The sequence below is a fragment of the Oncorhynchus masou genome, chromosome 24 (assembly GCF_036934945.1).
Source record: "Oncorhynchus masou masou isolate Uvic2021 chromosome 24, UVic_Omas_1.1, whole genome shotgun sequence".
NCBI classification, from domain to species: Eukaryota; Metazoa; Chordata; class Actinopteri; order Salmoniformes; family Salmonidae; genus Oncorhynchus; species Oncorhynchus masou.
In genome coordinates this window covers 106,934,929-106,946,269 of record NC_088235.1, presented here as the reverse complement: position 1 = coordinate 106,946,269, position 11,341 = coordinate 106,934,929, and the positions used below count along the sequence as shown (strand labels likewise).

The 11,341-nt window shown below is 42.2% G+C and overlaps 1 long non-coding RNA gene across 1 annotated transcript in view; it reads right to left on the bottom strand.

Annotated features, from left to right (window-relative positions):
• Positions 1 to 10,114, bottom strand: part of LOC135511775 (uncharacterized) — a 136,719-nt gene extending 126,605 nt beyond the window's left edge. Inside the window, exon 1 of the long non-coding RNA XR_010451315.1 lies at positions 10,042 to 10,114. This is a non-coding gene — a long non-coding RNA (uncharacterized LOC135511775). The remainder of the gene's footprint in view (positions 1 to 10,041) is intronic.
• Positions 10,115 to 11,341: the final 1,227 nt, after the last annotated feature.

Below are 11,341 nucleotides of genomic sequence, written 5' to 3'. Positions count from 1 at the left end.
TTCATTAAACACTCAACTGGCCTAAAGTATTCATCAGCCTCAATTAATGAGAATGAAAGTCATGGCTCAAGAGGATATTGGGACCCAGGTCTGCTTCCATTCATCCGTGGCCTTGGCAATCACACAGCCCAGATTACCAGCATCCGGTGTCTCCAGAAAAATATGATGAGAGGCAGAGAGGGAGAGAGAGAAGAGGGGAGGGGAAGAGAGAGGGATGAGAGGAGAAAATGGGGAGAGGAGGAGGGAGGAAGGGCAGAAGGGGTTGGGGGAGAGAAGGAGGGAGAGAGGAGGTGGGATAGAGGTGGAAAGGAGAAGGGAGAGAAGTGGAGAGGAGGGAGAGGGTGAGAGGAGGAAGGAGAGAGGGCAGAAAAGGTTGGGGAGAGGAGGAGGGAGAGAGGTGGAGAGGAGGAGGGACAAAGGGCAGAAACGGTTGGGGGAGATGAGGAGGGAGAGAAGGGGAAAGAGAAGAATAGAAGGAAGGAGCTAGTGATGAATGAACAGGAAAGAGGCCGTGACTGATCGGTATTGAAAACCTGTGCTGCTGTAAACGTGGTAAAAGTGAAGCGGGGAAACGGATTGAGATGTCGGCCATGATGAAGTGGGGGCTACGGCCTCAGCCTGGAATCTACCAGCGCAGCTCAGCACTACCACAGAAACCAGAGAACTAAAATACACTTGAGGAGGAGACAGATATCCTGACCTTAACCCGGCAGAGCTGTAGTAGACCTCACCCTGATAGGCCTAAATGTACTAAGATGAATTGCAACTAAGCCTGTTCATGGTATGTTCTCTATAAAAACACAGTACATTTTATAACACCAGTTTCATTCGTTTTTAGAAGCTCATGACATTATAACAGAGAATGTTTCTCCCATCAACATGCCAATAGCTACATCTCAGTCATTTAGGCCTATGTGGTAATCATTTAATTGAATAGATCTACATGCAACATGCATACCACGTCTTCAAACAGCAACATGTTTTTTTATGATATAGAAGACAGCAACGGTCTGTTAATAAATTGTCTTTTTTTTTGTCAATTTCCTGAGCTTGTCTGTCCTGAGACACAGAGCTGAATAACATCTTCTAACAGATGGTAGATTCCAATCAAGCCTCAAGTATTCAATGATGGGGAGGGGACAGCTTCGAGACAAAATCTATTTATAAACCTAATTGGAGGGTGACAAAAATCCTGAATGGGCCATGCAGGACAGGAGGAGCGGCTAGACATCCACCTGCCAGCTCTCAATAAACCCATTTTACCACACTATCAACTCCTCTTCTCTTCAGCCATGTAGGGGAAAACTGAGGTGTGTTGTTGAGTACAAGATAAGTCAAGGGTGAGTTGATGTCAGCCATTTTGTGGAAAACGAAAACCAATCAAAGAGCTGTAGGTATCGTATCATATTGTATTTACTGTATATGATATAACATCTAATACTGTTATAACACTGGTACTCAACATTGGTAGGCTGCAGTTGTACCAGTTTAATTAATAGGCACATAACGCTCATCAGATATTTGATTTTACATTTTTATTTATTTAACGAAGCAAGTCAGTTAAGAACAAATTCTTAATTACAATGACGGCCTACCAAAAGGCCTCCTGTGGGGACGGGGGCTGGGATTAAAATAAATACAATATAAAGATAGGACAAAACACACATCACAACAAGAGAGACAACACAACTTAAAGAGAGACCTAAGACAACAACATAGCAAGGCAGCAACACATGACAACACAGCATGGTAACAACACAACATGACAACATGGTAGCAGCACAAAACATGGTACAAACATTATTGGGCACAGACAAAAGCACAAACGTCAAGAAGGTAGAGACAACAACACATCACACAAAGCAGCCACAACTGTCAGTAAGAGTTTCATTTTTTTGAATGAAGAGGTTGAGATACAACTGTCCAGTTTGAGTGTTTGTTGCAGCTCATTCCAGTCGCTAACTGCAGCGAACTAGAGATGTGTGTGCTTTGGGGACCTTTAACAGAATGTGACTGGCAGAATGGGTGCTGTATGTGGAGGATGAAGGCTGCAGTAGATATCTCAGATAGGGGGGAGTGAGGCCTAAGAGGGTTAGAAAACATCCCCATAGTATATCATATATAGACCAGATAGCCTTTGACCACAGTCATGTGTACATGCAGTACATAGGTTGAAAGGTCCTGACCATTGTACTGACCATTGAACAGAAATAGCAGCAAACTTTTTTTTTTAAGTACATTAATCCGCTCAAAATCAATACCTGGGGTACTAATTCTCCTCTCCCACGTTTGTCTACTTCCTCCTTTGGTGAGCAGTGTGGGGTGCAACACCGACACAGCTTCTCCGCCAGAGTCACGTTTCAGCGGGGTGTTTACGGTTCCACCATCAGCCATGACAAACGAGGACAAATTGCAGGCCAGGAGTGCATTAGCGCACGGTGATTGTATTACATGTTGGTAAAATACAAGCCTGACAAAACACTTTATCCTGCACAATCTCAGAGGTGTCACAGATGCTGCGCAAATTGGAAAAAGGAAGAATGTCCCTGTCTCTTACAGCACTGAGGAAGGTACCTCAGGGATTACCATTTAAAGTCAAAGAAAGCATGGGGATTAAACGCACTATCGCACTATTCTCAATATTGACAGTTCAAAAGGAGATTATCCAGGCAATACGCTCTTTCTGTGAGTTTGGTCAGTCAAAATAATATAATGAATGCATTTTCCATGGGAAATTGTTACGTGCCACTGTTACAGACAGTTGCTTGCTTAGCCGGTACCACTTCCCACTGATTCAGCTCATAACTGGCTGGAACTCCAGATCTCTACTTCACTAACACACGTGACCGCCCTCTTGGACAAGCGTTCCAACCGGTTGAGCCCCCTCAAAAGGTACCAATTGGATGGCTCCATCCACGACACCTAGGCTAGCTGTGGAGTGATCTCACAGTACGTTCGTAACGCCGTTACACCACTTCTGTCTCAACATATAAGACTCGTTTTAGCTATTTCCTCCCTCTGAAGACCTCCATCCCAGCAAGGAAATCAACAGTATATCCCTTTGACAGCATGTCTCTTTATCTCTCAATCTCTTCATGTACTCTTCATCATGTACATACAGTATCTCCCTCAAAAACCTTGTACCAGTACTCCCTGTATATAGCTCCATTCTCTTGTATTTTATTTTATTCCTCTTGTGTTAGTTACTACATATTTTCTATTATTATTTTTAAACTCTGAATCTTTGGAAAAGGTTTGTAAAGCAAGCCTTTCACTGTAAAGTCCTCACCAGTTGTATTCGATAAATATAATTTGATTTGATTTCTCACACACAAATACACACACATACACACTCTCTCTGTACCTCACACTTTTTCTCTCTTTCCACCCCTCTCTCTCCAACCCCATCCTGTAGCTTTAATATTGGCTCTAAACGCCCTACAAGGCCTTGCTGGTGGAAACTGATTGATGTATGGAACACCATAGAGAGGGTTGCAGCCATCTGCATCAATCCAGATATATGACAAAGGCAAGGGATTGTGACAAGGCACTTTGCAGATGGCAGGCAAGTCTGGAAATCTGACAATTAAATGCTAGTCCCTGTGAGATGCTAGTCCCTGTGAGATGCTAGTCCCTGTGAGATGCTAGTCCCTGTGAGATGCTAGTCCCTGTGAGATGCTAGTCCCTGTGAGATGCTAGTCCCTGTGAGATATTGATAGTCCCTGTGAGATATTGATCGTCCCTGTGAGATATTGATCGTCCCTGTGAGATATTGATAGTCCCTGTGAGATATTGATCGTCCCTGTGAGATATTGATCGTCCCTGTGAGATATTGATCGTCCCTGTGAGATATTGATCGTCCCTGTGAGATATTGATCGTCCCTGTGAGATATTGATCGTCCCTGTGAGATATTGATAGTCCCTGTGAGATATTGATAGTCCCTGTGAGATATTGATAGTCCCTGTGAGATATTGATAGTCCCTGTGAGGTGGTGCATGTCCCTGTGAGGTGCTAGTCTATGTGACGTGCTAGTCTATGTGAGGTGCTAGTCTATGTGACGTGCTAGTCTATGTGAGGTGCTAGTCTATGTGACGTGCTAGTCTATGTGACGTGCTAGTCTATGTGAGGTGCTAGTCTATGTGACGTGCTAGTCTATGTGACGTGCTAGTCTATGTGACGTGCTAGTCTATGTGAGGTGCTAGTCTATGTGAGGTGCTAGTCTATGTGACGTGCTAGTCTATGTGACGTGCTAGTCTATGTGAGGTGCTAGTCTATGTGACGTGCTAGTCTATGTGACGTGCTAGTCTATGTGAGGTGCTAGTCTATGTGACGTGCTAGTCCCAATGAGGTATTGCTAGTCCCTGTGAAGTGCTAGCATATCTCATGCCTGACATGAAGTAACCCCAGTAGCCTGCCAGACAGGAAGTAACCCCAGTATCCTACCTAACATGAAGTAACCCCAGTAGCCTACCGTACAGGAAGTAACCCCAGTAGCCTACCGTACAGGAAGTAACCCCAGTAGCCTCCAGCCTCTATTCCAGTGCATACAGATGACATGTCTTTTTTGTCTTGCCCCTGTTCCTGCCCATTTGATAACAGGGCATTCTAAATGGAAACTAATTTGATAGTATCACCGATCTTTAATAAGCTTTACATATCGCCCACCGGTACTCCATGAGCTTATTAAAGATCGGTGATACTATCAAGAGCAGTGTGCAGTTCCCTTTTTCCTTCATCTTGTTCAATTGTTGCCATGCACCTGCAAATTAGATTGCTCAGATGTGCGAGAGCCTTTTGGATTTTTGTATACATATTAGTTAAGACAAAGTTCAATTGAGAATAGTCTGAGGGGTGAACATATGATCACTAGGTGAGAGAACAGCATGTGCAGAAACAGATCGCCAGCTTTTGTAGCAACTTTCTCAAATCATCAGTAGCCTAGTCGCATCATGCAGCCCATACATGTTTTGATTTCTAAGGCATGTATCATACACTACTAAAGTTACCAAATAACTCTAAATCTAACACATAGGACCTGTTTCAAATGATCACTTTTACGCTCAATATCGCCACTTCATATGGGCATGCTTCTCCAGAATTGGAAAAATATCCTTTCTATTTTATTCAGCTAAATTCAATTATGTTCTTCTTACTATACAATTATATAATATAAAAAAATGGCAAGGTGATTATAAGCATATCGTATCTTGTCAGCTAAATGTATAATCCTAGAGCCTATGACATGGTGCATAGCCAGATAACATACAGTAGGTCAACTCATTCTGTTCTTCCGAAATACATTTTCTACATATCATGTTTCTTTAGACCTGTCTAAAATAAACCATGGATTTATTGTGATGCTTTATATTACATTGATTTATTATAGATGTTCCAAAGTCGTGTATCAGTGGCTTGTATGCGGCTTCTGTGCATGTCACTGTGTTTAATTATGTTAATTAATGGTCAATTACAGTGAGACAGGAAGTCTTTTTCTTTTGCATGACAATAACCGTCTGACTACATTTCATGAGCGGCACAGCTCTAGTCATGATCAAAGGCTAGCTCTGGTCCAACGTTAGTAAAGCCAACTCTCTGAAGTTCAAAGAGATTCAAAGTTCCTTCCTAGAAGCCGTTCCTCTGTAGTTATAATTCTGTGTACCTAATTCAGATAATGCATGTTATAACAACAAGATACACAGCAAAATGTCAGTCACATGTCACACCATACACAACACTTATTTGTCCAATGCATGTCCATAGCTAGCCCACTCAATAGGAAGCTGCTCTATACATTACTTTGAGTACCAGTCATTTTAATTGAATGTAAAAAAAGACATTTTGCTGGTCGGGAACAGTGGAACGGACTTTAAAAAAATAATCGTTCTGTTCAGAACAAAACAAATAATAATTTCCCTTGACAGAGTGATGATGAATGTAAAAAAGGTATCAACTTACACCACTCTCCCATATAGCTAGACAGGAGACAATGTTTATCAATGGCAGGATTACATTATATAATCTCTAGAGAACAATTATAACTTGGATTGTAATTATTATCAAAAGTCGGGGAACGCATGAAAACTGTGTTTTTGAACATCGCGCACGAAGGAAATTGAGGGTCGACTTCCAATTATAATCAATTTGTTTGGTATGTGTCTTCACTTAACCATGAGGGCTTTGAAGTTATGTTGAATGTGCCCACACACACACACACACACACGTCTTGTCTAAAAGTAGCGATTGATGTCGTGGACTAACTTGTAATGTCCAAGTTTCATTAAAACAAAATTCTGGAATCTAAAAAGGGAGTGAGAGAAATTAGAGCAGATGTTAAGCCTGGTTCTGGACTGAAATTAGAGCAGATGTTAAGCCTGGTTCTGGACTGAAATTAGAGCAGATGTTAAGCCTGGTTCTGGACTGAAATTAGAGCAGATGTTAAGCCTGGTTCTGGACTGAAATTAGAGCAGATGTTAAGCCTGGTTCTGGACTGAAATTAGAGCAGATGTTAAGCCTGGTTCTGGACTGAAATTAGAGCAGATGTTAAGCCTGGTTCTGGACTGAAATTAGAGCAGATGTTAAGTCTGGTTCTGGACTGAAATTAGAGCAGATGTTAAGCCTGGTTCTGGACTGAAATTAGAGCAGATGTTAAGTCTGGTTCTGGACTGAAATTAGAGCAGATGTTAAGCCTGGTTCTGGACTGAAATTAGAGCAGATGTTAAGCCTGGTTCTGGACTGAAATTAGAGCAGATGTTAAGCCTGGTTCTGGACTGAAATTAGAGCAGATGTTAAGCCTGGTTCTGGACTGAAATTAGAGCAGATGTTAAGCCTGGTTCTGGACTGAAATTAGAGCAGATGTTAAGCCTGGTTCTGGACTGAAATTAGAGCAGATGTTAAGCCTGGTTCTGGACTGAAATTAGAGCAGATGTTAAGCCTGGTTCTGGACTGAAATTAGAGCAGATGTTAAGCCTGGTTCTGGACTGAAATTAGAGCAGATGTTAAGCCTGGTTCTGGACTGAAATTAGAGCAGATGTTAAGCCTGGTTCTCAAAGTGACAGGACTGAAATTAGAGCAGATGTTAAGCCTGGTTCTCAAAGTGACAGGACTGAAATTAGAGCAGATGTTAAACCTGGTTCTCAAAGTGACAGGACTGAAATTAGAGCAGATGTTAAACCTGGTTCTGGACTGAAATTAGAGCAGATGTTAAGCCTGGTTCTCAAAGTGACAGGACTGAAATTAGAGCAGATGTTAAGCCTGGTTCTCAAAGTGACAGGCCTGAAATTAGAGCAGATGTTAAACCTGGTTCTCAAAGTGACAGGACTGAAATTAGAGCAGATGTTAAGCCTGGTTCTCAAAGTGACAATCCTGAAATTAGAACAGAAGGTAAGCCTGGTTCTCAAAGTGACAGGACTGAAATTAGAACAGAAGGTAAACCTGGTTCTCAAAGTGACAGGACTGAAATTAGAACAGAAGGTAAGCCTGGTTCTCAAAGAGACAGGAATCAAATCAAATTAAAATCAAATCAAATGTATTTGTCACATACACATACTGAAATTAGAGCAGATGTTAAGCCTGGTTCTCAAAGTGACAATCCTGAAATTAGAACAGAAGGTAAGCCTGGTTCTCAAAGTGACAGGACTGAAATTAGAACAGAAGGTAAACCTGGTTCTCAAAGTGACAGGACTGAAATTAGAACAGAAGGTAAGCCTGGTTCTCAAAGTGACAGGACTGAAATTAGAACAGAAGGTAAGCCTGGTTCTCAAAGTGACAGGACTGAAATTAGAGCAGAAGGTAACCTGGTTCTCAAAGTGACAGGACTGGAATTAGAACAGAAGGTAAGCCTGGTTCTCAAAGTGACAGGACTGGAATTAGAACAGAAGGTAAACCTGCTTCTCAAAGTGACAGGCCTGAAATTAGAGCAGATATAAAGCCTGGTTTTCACTTAATTCCTTTGACAGACCATTTGAGACATGCACATATTCCTGTGACCTCCATGTTTCCCAATATTATTACTTTGGTATTATCAAAAGGAGAAAGGACAGGAATCCTGACCATTAGCACAATCAAATCAAAATGACATTTTATTAGTCACATGCGTCGAATACCACTGGTGTAGAATGGCTTTACTTACGAGCCCTTTCCCAACAATGCAGTTAAAAAGTATGAACATCAACAAATACATCAAAATAACAACAATGAGGCTATGTACATGGAGTACGGGTACCGAGTCAGTGTACTGAGGTAATATGTACATGGAGTACAGGTACCGAGTCAGTGTACTGAGGTAATATGTACATGGAGTACGGGTACCGAGTCAGTGTACTGGGGTAATATGTACATGGAGTACAGGTACCGAGTCAGTGTACTGAGGTAATATGTACATGGAGTACGGGTACCGAGTCAGTGTACTGGGGTAATATGTACATGGAGTACAGGTACCGAGTCAGTGTACTGGGGTAATATGTACATGGAGTACGGGTACCGAGTCAGTGTACTGGGGTAATATGTACATGGAGTACAGGTACCGAGTCAGTGTACTGAGGTAATATGTACATGGAGTACAGGTACCGAGTCAGTGTACTGGGGTAATATGTACATGGAGTACAGGTACCGAGTCAGTGTACTGGGGTAATATGTACATGGAGTACAGGTACCGAGTCAGTGTACTGGGGTAATATGTACATGGAGAACCAGTACCGAGTCAGTGTACTGGGGTAATATGTACATGGAGTACAGGTACCGAGTCAGTGTACTGGGGTAATATGTACATGGAGTAGGGGTACCGAGTCAGTGTACTGAGGTAATATGTACATGGAGTACAGGTACCGAGTCAGTGTACTGGGGTATGAGGTAGTTGGTTCATTGAGGTAATATGTACATGTACGTTTGGTTAGGTGATTGACTGAAGGTCAGGGGTGAAAAGCAGAAAGTCTGGGTAGCAGTTTAACTGTTCAGGAGTCTTATGGCTTTGGGATAGTTGTTCAGGAGCCTTTTGGTCCGATACTTGGGGCTCCGGTACCGCTGTTCTGTGGCTGGAGTCTTTGACAATTTTTTGTGCCTTCCTCTGACACCGCCTAGTATATAGGTCCTGGATGGCAGGGGCCGTACGCACTACCCTCTGTAGCGCCTTGCTGAGCAGTTGCCATACCAAGCGGTGACGCAGCCAGTCAAGATGCTCTCAATGGTGCAGCTGCAGAACGTTTTGAGGATCTGAGGGCCTATGCCAAATCTTTTCAGCCTCCTGAGGGGGTGAGATGCATTGTTGTGTATTCTTCACAATTGTGTTGGTGTGTTTGGACCATGATATGTCCTTAGTGATGTACAAACAGAGGTACTTGAAGCTCTTGACCGTCTCCACTGCAGCCCCATCGATGTGAACGGGGACGTGCTCGGCTGAACAATCTATGAGCTTCAAGGCCCAATGCAATGTGCTTGAAATGTCTCATTTCTACAATGTCTTACCAACTCTTTACAGCTAGGCATCTTATCAGACATACAAATTAGTAAGTTACCTAACCTTGGCTTCAGAGAATTCCCACACAAAGATGTTAAAAGGGAGTTGTAGTATACATAAGGGATGGCAGCATCAACTTTGTGGCCAAAATACAGGGTAAAACAATGCATTCAGTGTCTCGCTTCTAGTGGCAAACGTTACTAGTACATGATGCACCAAATGTTACTAGTACATGATGCACCAAATGTTACTAGTACATGATGCACCAAATGTTACTAGTACATGATGCACCAAATGTTACTAGTACATGATGCACCAAATGTTACTAGTACATGATGCACCAAATGTTACTAGTACATGATGCACCAAATGTTACTAGTACATGATGCACCAAATGTTACTAGTACATGATGCACCAAATGTTACTAGTACATGATGCACCAAATGTTACTAGTACATGATGCACCAAATGTTACTAGTACATGATGGACCAAATGTTACTAGTACATGATGCACCAAATGTTACCAAACCTTCATTTAACTAGGTAAGTCAGTTAAAAACAAATCCTTATTAACAAAGACGGCCTACCCCGGACGACGCTGGGTCAATTGTGCACCGCCTTATGGGACACCCAATCACGGTCGGTTGTGATACAGCCTGGAAACGAACCAGGTTTCTGTAGTGACGCCTCTAGCCCTGAGATGCAGTGCCTCTGACATGCAGACCGCTGTGCCACTTCGGGAGCCCAAAACTCGAGAGCCCAAAACAAAAATTACGCTCACTCCACTGGTCATTGACTGCTACAACAGAATGGGGTTTGTTTACTTTCTCTGGCTGCCCAAAATAGGACAACTAAAATAGGAAATCCCCCCCAGAACAGACTTGCAATTGTTTTCATCATCTCCATTTTCCAGCATGTGACACCATAGCAAGGCACTGTTTCTCTGGGACCAGCAGAATTGGGAGCAGAATGTCCAGTATACACATGTACAAATACAGTTATATTCTATGGTTCCACAGCTCATATTCTATTAGCCAATCAGGGACAGTGAGATGGTAGATTGATTAGTCTTTAGCTGATTCCTGAGGGCAGAGCTATAACAACATGGCCGTCCCCTCAGTCTTAGCTCACCAATGGAGATTCAGCATATAAATAAACTCCAAGGCCTACAACAAGCTCCTGGATGTGTTCAGTTGTATACAGAAAACTGGTGAGCATGTTTGTACTGTGGAGAGAGAGACAGACAGAGAGTGTGAGAGAGAGCAACGGAGGCATGACTGATCAGCATGAAAGGAGCGTTATCATAGTCAAACACATCAATGATTAGCATCAGAGCCAGATTAGCCACAATTAGCAATCATTGACAGCCTATCTCCGGTAATGTAAAAATGTACACAACATCACTGGCACAAAGCCTATTAGATTCACCAGATATAAATAGAATATATTATGGGGTGGATTTTTTTTATTAAAACAGAAAGTCCTAGGAGAATGATGAGTCAATGAAGGAAGGAAGGAGGAAAGGAAGGGCTGGTGCAGATATCAGCATATTTTTGTTGCTCAAAGCTAAATAACTAATATATTCTGAACTGACACCACCAGGCAACCTTTTTGCATCTGTAAGATATAGCAGTTTTTAGTTTTTTTGGCGAAATAGTCATTTCTCATGCACACAATCTGAAGCGCTACACTTTTCTTGGTACATGTAGTACTTTGGGAAGTGCATTCCAAAACCAAGGCTCTTTTACATCGTCGGAGTTTAAATGGTAAGCACTAAACGACATTTTCGCAAAAGTTCTGTAGTTGTCAAAAGACCGACCAACTGTAGATAATAAACTCAAATTAACACACTATATAGTTAGTATTTCATAGCATAATGGGCAAATA